Source organism: Sinocyclocheilus grahami, unplaced genomic scaffold (genome assembly GCF_001515645.1).
Source record: "Sinocyclocheilus grahami isolate Dianchi unplaced genomic scaffold, SAMN03320097.WGS_v1.1 scaffold1347.1, whole genome shotgun sequence".
Classification (NCBI taxonomy): domain Eukaryota; kingdom Metazoa; phylum Chordata; class Actinopteri; order Cypriniformes; family Cyprinidae; genus Sinocyclocheilus; species Sinocyclocheilus grahami.
In genome coordinates, this window is record NW_015506526.1 from 244575 (window position 1) to 253438 (window position 8864).

At 40.4% G+C, this 8864-nt stretch overlaps 1 pseudogene; it reads left to right on the top strand.

Annotated features, from left to right (window-relative positions):
- LOC107569450 (voltage-dependent calcium channel gamma-4 subunit-like) overlaps positions 1-564 on the top strand; it is a 3258-nt pseudogene extending 2694 nt beyond the window's left edge.
- The last annotated feature ends 8300 nt before the right edge of the window (positions 565-8864 follow it).

An 8864-nucleotide genomic window follows, 5' to 3' on the forward strand; every position in this document is an offset into this window, starting at 1 on the left:
ATTTATGAAGGATCCTGTGACCCTGGAGTAATGATGCTGAGAATTTAGCTTTGATCCCAGAAATAATATATATATTTTTTTTTTTTATTTTTTTTTGTCATTTAAACATCATTGTTTACATAGTAATGCTGGAGACCAGAATGCTGGTGACAAGAAAGGAGAAGATAAGAAAAACCTGTACAGCTATGTATTGTCCTTCTACTCTCCTTCATCGTGGCGGAGGCCATTGGTGTGTTGGCAGTCAACATCTACATTGAAAAGTACAAAGAGGTTCATTTCAAACGCTTTGAGTTTATTAAAACTGCCACCTCCCCCTTAGCCTCCTCCTACACGAGCATTCCAAATGACCATTACAGACAACAGTTCCAGTCCTATTCTCAGTCCACAGAGCCATCTAAAAACACTTCCTCTGCCACACTTAGCGCCACCAGCTCCTCACTGCCTTTGGGGGACATTTCAATGTATACGGTGGGGAAAGAACATCCACTAAAGGCAGGTGCTCTGGCTGCCTATAACACTGATCTTGAACATACCAACTTCCTGCAAGTTCACAATCGTGTCTAGACCAATATGTGGGGGTGCTAAGAAAATAAATGATATTGATGACGTCAGAGTAAACCGGGGCTATTCAAAATTCTGACGGGGCTATAGCCCCCCCTAGCCCCGTGTTAGCGCCGTCTCTGACTGTTTACGTTCACTTAAAACAACCGACTGTGCTTACAAGGATACTTGTCAATACAGCCATTGGTATTCACCTGCTGTCTGAGAAGGCTATCTGTTTGTGCACTTCAGATGTGTGCGTGGTGCGCATAGAAACGCTTTATCACAGCGTGTGCGTACCACATTGAGATGTCTTGGGCTTAAATGGCTTAAAATTACTTCAATGTTTAAACTGACAAGACTTAAAACACGTGGGAATGAAATCTATAGTTTAAAGGTCTATAGTTTACACAATAACTAAATGCACATGGCTTGCTGATAAAAACTCGCTGATCAAAATATTCTGTCATCACATGCAAAAAGATTCATTCAGTTATCAAAATCTGTCAGACATACTGCATATGTCTTCCATAAATACTGTATATATGACATGGAATGTTTTCTGTTTATAACACATTGATACAAAAATAAATTTAATGCATACATACAAATGTGTTTATTTTTTTCTTTGTACTTGTCATGTTCGCTACTGTGAGGGAGCGCAGAGTGAGGAACGAGGAGACGTGGAGTACATCAACAAGGAGACTTTATTCACATCAAGGGAACCAGGAAAACACACGTAGCAGGAGAGGTTGACATATACAATACCGGACAGCAAACTAGGAACTCGAAACACTTTAAATACACAGGACATGACGAGGGGAAGACAAGAAACACCTGAGATCAATAAACATAATAGGAACAGCAAAAGGACGAACCAAATATGGGCAATGAAACACATGGGGAGCAAAACACACACAAAACACGGAACAGAGTCTGACAGTACTACAGTATTTTTTTTTATTTTTTATCTGCCGTTGAAATATGTATGTGAAAAGCTCAGTGTGATACACAATAGCATTCAACTACACAAAACAGACAGTGTTAAATAAATGAATAAATAAAAAAGTAGGACAAAATGGTATTTGTATGTAGCAAACATTTCCATGGGTGACTGCTGTGTTAAAAAAAAACACCTAAACATTGACCAGTATGTCTCATGTGATGACAAGTTACAACATTGTGCAGACATGCAATTAAGATGTCCCATAAAATTTCGATCCGATACTGATATTTTCAAGCCCAGTATCATCAATATCGATACCTCTAAACTAAACTGATCTTTTAAATTATTAAAAGAATATAATCAGTAATTATATTCACTTAATATTAGATTTTAAAGCCATGTTTTTAACATTTCATAGGCCTTTTTTTGTTTACACTGTCTATTTGAACAAGCACTGTGAGCCATGCGTCAGCAGCGAACGCGGTCTGTGATTGATTGGTTCTGTCTTTCAGCATTTGCGTGTGTTCCGATGCGCAGGAGAAATGGTTCTATCCAACACAATTATTCGCTAATAGTCTATTTTTCCACTTAGAAGCTTATTTTATGCACCGAATTTCTTGATAAATAAATAAAATTGATGGTTAAAAAAAATGCACTTTAGAATCAATATTTTTAATGTGAGGATCAATCCTTTCGATACAACATCAGTATCGATATAAGGACCGATCCGCCCATCCCCATTAAGACTGTGGTAATACTCTATTTCAGGGTTCCTCAAATCTTGCCCTGGAGGTCCAATGCGCTGCAGAGTTTAGCTCCAACCCTGATCAAACTCAGATACCTCTGATTTTCTAATGATCCTGAAGACATGATTAGCATGCTCAGGTGTGTTTGATTAGGGTTAGAGCTAAACTCTGCAGGAAAGTGGATCTCGTGGGCCAGATTTGAGGATCCCTGCTCTATTTTAAGGTGATAGTTATGTTACATGTACTTACTAGTATTAAATATGCATAATTAAACGCAACTAACTAATCCTAAAACAAATGCTAACTCTAAACTTAACCCTATATTAATGTAATATACCTCTAATTTAACTTAAAGAGCTTTAATCAAATTAATGGAGGCCAGAGGGTGCATCACAACACCAGGATTTTATAGAAAATTATCACTTTGACAATTGTATATAGAAAAATATAACTTATGTAAAGAGACATTTAAATAAGTTCAACGATCACTCTGTACACGATATCTTCAAAGAAAGCACGCGCTCTTCTTTCGCTTTATTCCCGTCCTCGCAGTTACGGCAATGAATCACAACGTCACTGGTATTAATTAGTCCTTTGTACACAGCACACTTCTTGGGAATCACAATGTCTGTAATACTGATGAGTCCTCTTCGCGCAATTCAGTCTCTTTGAAACGCTCCTGGAACATATGCCCAGCGATCCTAATACCTCCCCAGCATTATCTAACTACACAAATTCAATATATCTAGCTATCTTCGTTGCCGGACAAACCCTAATGGTCTCGAGCAACACAAAGCGTCCCCATCTTCCCCTGAGCGTGAAAAGCCAGTCACGTTCACTCTGCCGAGAGGTCTCCTCTCACCTGTTCTCCCTTAAATGTCCTCCTCCAGGTGAATTCAATTATCCATACATTCAGTCAATAGGAAGAGAACGTGCTGCAAAAAGGTTCATATAGGCGGGGCCAAAGCCCAACAAAAAAAAAAGAAATCCCCCAGCGTTCATCACAGTAAGTAGGCTACATGTAGTTAAATACTCATTTGTGTAATTACACTGTAACAAAGTCACCTTAAGATAAAGTGTAACTAAGACTGTTTAAGAAAATGTGCCAACATGATTGAAAAACACAAGATAGAATCCATTATAAGTGAGACAATTTTATTTATAGATTATTATTATTATCATTTTCAGCAAACCAGTAGCTTTATTTTCATCTATTAAAAAAAGCTCAGCAAAAACAGTAACAATACTGCTATAATAGATTACAATTGTGTTTTTTTGTTTTTTTTTGTGGTGTGTTTCTGGCAGGGAAGCCATTCCTGCTCCTGGAGACCTACCTTACTGCAGAGTTTAGTTTGAACCCTGTTAATGAAATAGTTTAAATTGTTATGACAATAGATGAAAATTTATAGTTTTGTGTTACTCCATTAAAACAACAACAACAACATCTCAGCTACAATAAAACGCTGCCACAATAAATACTTGTTTGATTTTTGTCATTTACATTAAAATGAAGTATGTTGATAACCTAAAAAAAATATATATATATTTTTCTCTGGGAAATTGAATTGAAACTTAATTACAACTGTTAGATTGACATAAGATGGAATATACTACCTATGTTTAAAATATGCCTGTTTTTCGAAGTACATTTTTGTAACCTAGAACTACTGTTCACTCACTTACTGTCCATCACTTTCCATGCCAAAATTAAACATCTGCTATCAATGAAGAATCCTTACGGAAATGATTTTGTCACATATGATTAACTTGTTCATCTGGTTCATAATGTGTCATGGATGACTTGCACAAGGTCCCTAGATGCAGAACAGTTCACTGTTGTATCAGCATTTATCTAATGAAGCAAAACTTTTCTGCCGTACACTCACATTACGCAATTCACAGGATATGCAGCCAGTCAGCTGCAGCATTCCTAAAGCCAAGGACAGAATCCACTGAATGCTTGGAGATGTCAGTCTGGTGATCTTTAAAAACAAAATGTATGTTATGATAGAAGAATAATAATACAGGCATACATTTTCCACAGCAGAGATGTTGAGAGTAGAGATTTTTCTTTACTTCCCTGAGGTCTTATGAGACAGTGGTTCCCAGCTGTGGTCCTGGACTGGAGTACCCTGTTTTTCCACACAATCAAATGACTTCAGAACCTGTGAATATTGCACTTCATAAACATTAACTGTATGTGCTTTTATGAGTGAAATGAGAGTAAATTACAGGATTTTTATTGTGTGCAATCTATTTCTTGCCGAAAATAACAAAAATATAGGCCTACTTACAAAATGTTCATTTTATTATTATTATTATTGTTGTTGTTGTTTTTCATCAGAAAAAGAAATAGGGATGATGTTGAAGACAGGTGATCAGATAAGAGGGCACAAGAATGAATGAATGTGTCATGATCAACTGTCACCTCAGCACTACATTTCCCAGAATCTTTCCTGGCTCCCACCTGCATACACTATACAATCACATGCGCCTGCCATCAGTTACCCTCATCAGCACCTCCAGCTCTTCATCACACATGTTTGTCTGGTCTATGACTAGGGCTACCCTAAGCATCGTAGGATCTACTTGCCTGAACTACTTACCTCTGAGATTGACTTCTCATCTCCACTCCCTCCAGGTCATTCCACCTGTCTCCAGTTCTCATGTTTGCCTCCAAAGATGTGTAAAAGAAAGAAACACATCCTTACCCATTGCTATCAGCAAATAACAGGAATATTGTGCGTGGTGCAGCTTACTTGCATCGGACTGCTCTTCATCCTCTGCTCTGTTGTTGTTTACAAAAGATACTCACCTTGTGCACCTTGTGTGTTCGTCAATAAACATTCCTGTGTGTACTCATTGTTCTCTCCTAGTCTGATTTTCCTGACAGAATGAATGAATGAATGAGAACAATGGGTTACTTACATTAATGTAAACCCGGGTTCTTTGATAACAGAGTGAGGTGTTTCACTATGGGAATCGTTTTGTGCGTGACCAATTGTGGAAGCTCTTATGACACCACGTCTCTCTATGACAGACAGATCGACCTGTGACCAAGCTCTGCCCCACCTATATCAGACAGGTTGACCCCTACCAAGGATTTCTTCCCGTATCCGTGCAAGGAGGGAAGTGCTGGTGAAACACCTCACTCTGTTATCAAAGAACCTGGGTTAATGTTAAGTAACCCATCGTTCTTTTTCTAACTTTGCTTGGTGTTTCACTATGGGAGATATAGACCACTCCCAGATTGCACCCATATCGCTGCTATCCTCCATAACAATTAGATGGGCAGACCTGCTGGCTCCCAGCACTACGTGTGCTAAGGATGGCTTAGACATGTCCAGTCTATAGAACCACACAAAAGAATGAGGCATAGCCCAACTTGCTGCTGAACAAATATCCTGAACAGAAACTCCTCTGAGTAAGGCTCACGAAGTAGCCATACCCTGTGTGGAGTAGGCTCTCAAGCCCTTAGGCAGTTAAAAACCCTTGCAAATATAAGCTAAAGATATAGCCTCTATGATCCAATGAAACAGCCGTTGACGAGACAATGGCTTCCCTTTGTGAGGAGTAGCCCAAGACACAAACAGCTGGTCATGCGTCCTGAAACCTGCTGTTCTTTTCACATACATATAAAGAGCCCATACCGGACATAATGAATTCAACTTCTGCTCCTCTGGAGAAGAGAACAGAGGAGGGTGAAAAGCCGCCAGTTCAGTAGATGGGCACCTATACGCTGAGTCAACTACCTTAGGCACAAAAGCAGGGTTATGGTGAAAGGAAACCTTAGCGAACTGCAAACAAGATGGGCTAACAGACAAAGCATGTAAGTCATTCACATGCTTGGCTGTTACTAAAGCTGTGAGCAGCACCATCTTAAGAAAGAGATTCTTAAGTCCAGTTCCCTCCAATGGTTCAAAAGTGTGTTGAGAAAGGGCTTCTAGGACGTTGGATAAATCCCATAAAGGCACCATCTGTCTGGACACCGGCTGTTTACGGCGTGTCCCTTTCATAAAACGACTTATCAAAGGGTGCTGACCTGCTGATTTTTCACCAAAACCTACATGACAAGCTGAAATAACTGCCAAATTCACCTTAATGGTGGAGAAAGCCTTCCCTTTATCTATAAGATCTTGAAGAAAGCATAAAATATCCCTCACTGAGCCCTGAAAAGGGACAATATGACTCCGCTCACAGCATTCCTCAAAGGTCATTTATTGCCATAAAGTGAGCCAGTAGAGGAGGCTCTTGCACTCTGTATAGTATGTATGACTGATGGAGGCAGACCTGCTGCTTCAAATTCCACCTCTCATGGGCCTAGCCCAGAGAGCTATCCTGTCTGGGTGAGGGTGGTAAATTCCCCTGGGGGTGCGTGCCCCCTGCCGATTAATGTAAGCAACCACTGTGAAATTGTCCATTTTCACTAAAACACGCTGCCCTTTGGTGAAGCTCAGAAAATGTTTCAGCACTAACCACACTGCCAGCAACTGCCATAAATAATCTATATGTTGTGAATCAGCTGGGGAGGCCACACGCCGTTCACAGCCCTGCCCATTAAAGTTGCTCCCCAGCCCTTTAAGGACGTGTCTGTTGTTCATAGTGACTCTCGATGATACCGCCCCCAAGGGTAATCCCCGTTCTGAAAATCACATGACTTTTCCAATTCATGAGCATTCTGACGCACACATGAGTAATTCTCACCGCCCGGCTGAGATGCCGGCAAAGACGTAACTGCGCAATCCAGCGATGAAAATCCCTCATTTTGAGCAGCCCCAAATGTACTACAGAAATCACCGAAGCCATAAGACCTAGCATTCGTAAGCACAGTCTGTACGGAACCACTTTCCCCATCTGAAAGCGGGCGATACATTGTGTGAAAGACGCAATTCTCCCCTCTGTCAGCGTGACTCGATAAGAGAGGGAGTCTATGCTGAGCCCCAGCTATTCTGTTTGTTGAGAGGGCTCTTGCTCTAACCTAGAACTACTGTTCACTCACTTACTGTCCATCACTTTCCATGCCAAAATTAAACATCTGCTATCAATGAAGAATCCTTACGGAAATGATTTTGTCACATATGATTAACTTGTTCATCTGGTTCATAATGTGTCATGGATGACTTGCACAAGGTCCCTAGATGCAGAACAGTTCACTGTTGTATCAGCATTTATCTAATGAAGCAAAACTTTTCTGCCGTACACTCACATTACGCAATTCACAGGATATGCAGCCAGTCAGCTGCAGCATTCCTAAAGCCAAGGACAGAATCCACTGAATGCTTGGAGATGTCAGTCTGGTGATCTTTAAAAAAACAAAATGTATGTTATGATAGATGAATAATAATACAGGCATACATTTTCCACAGCAGAGATGTTGAGATAACTTATGAGACAGTGGTTCCCAGCTGTGGTCCTGGACTGGAGTACCCTGTTTTTCCACACAATCAAATGACTTCAGAACCTGTGAATATTGCACTTCATAAACATTAACTGTATGTGCTTTTATGAGTGAAATGAGAGTAAATTACAGGATTTTTATTGTGTGCAATCTATTTCTTGCCGAAAATAACAAAAATATAGGCCTACTTACAAAATTTGCATTTTATTATTATTATTATTGTTGTTGTTGTTGTTGTTGTTGTTGTTTTTCATCAGAAAAAGAAATAGGGATGATGTTGAAGACAGGTGATCAGATAAGAGGGCACAAGAATGAATGAATGAATGTGTCATGATCACCTGTCACCTCAGCACTACATTTCCCAGAATCCTTCCTGGCTCCCACCTGCATACACTATACAATCACATGCACCTGCCATCAGTTACCCTCATCAGCACCTCCAGCTCTTCATCACACATGTTTGTCTGGTCTATGACTAGGGCTACCCTAAGCATCGTAGGATCTACTTGCCTGAACTACTTACCTCTGAGATTGACTTCTCATCTCCACTCCCTCCAGGTCATTCCACCTGTCTCCAGTTCTCATGTTTGCCTCCAAAGATGTGTAAAAGAAAGAAACACATCCTTACCCATTGCTATCAGCAAATAACAGGAATATTGTGCGTGGTGCAGCTTTCTTGCATCGGACTGCTCTTCATCCTCTGCTCTGTTGTTGTTTACAAAAGATACTCACCTTGTGTGTTCATACGCTGACAGTAAAGTCACCACATTCAGCAAGCACATGGACTGCCCCGCGTATTTATGCATCCTTTGATATATCGACGCTGTAAGCCATTCCATCTTACTCGGCAGTGAAATCAGAGAGGAGGCAGAAATAGAGCGCCGATTTGGATGGAGGTGAAAGGCCACTGAAGATTACCGCTGGGGGTCTGGCAGCGTTTTATCGGGTTCCTTTTGAGAAATGACAGGCATTAGAAACTGAGGTCCAGTATATGCTTGACAACAGAATAGCCAAAATTTTGTTTTCTAGATGGGCATCGCCCTGTTTGCTAGTAAAAAAATCAGACCGTACATATAGGTGTCACAATCTCTAGTTGGAGTGCCCACGAGCTTCGCTAGAGGGCACACCGGACTCCATTTCCCATAATCCTTTGCTCGGACACATTATCAATTGCAATAACCTGTCTCTCATCACCTCATCAGTCTCACACTATAAGAATGGCACACACACACTC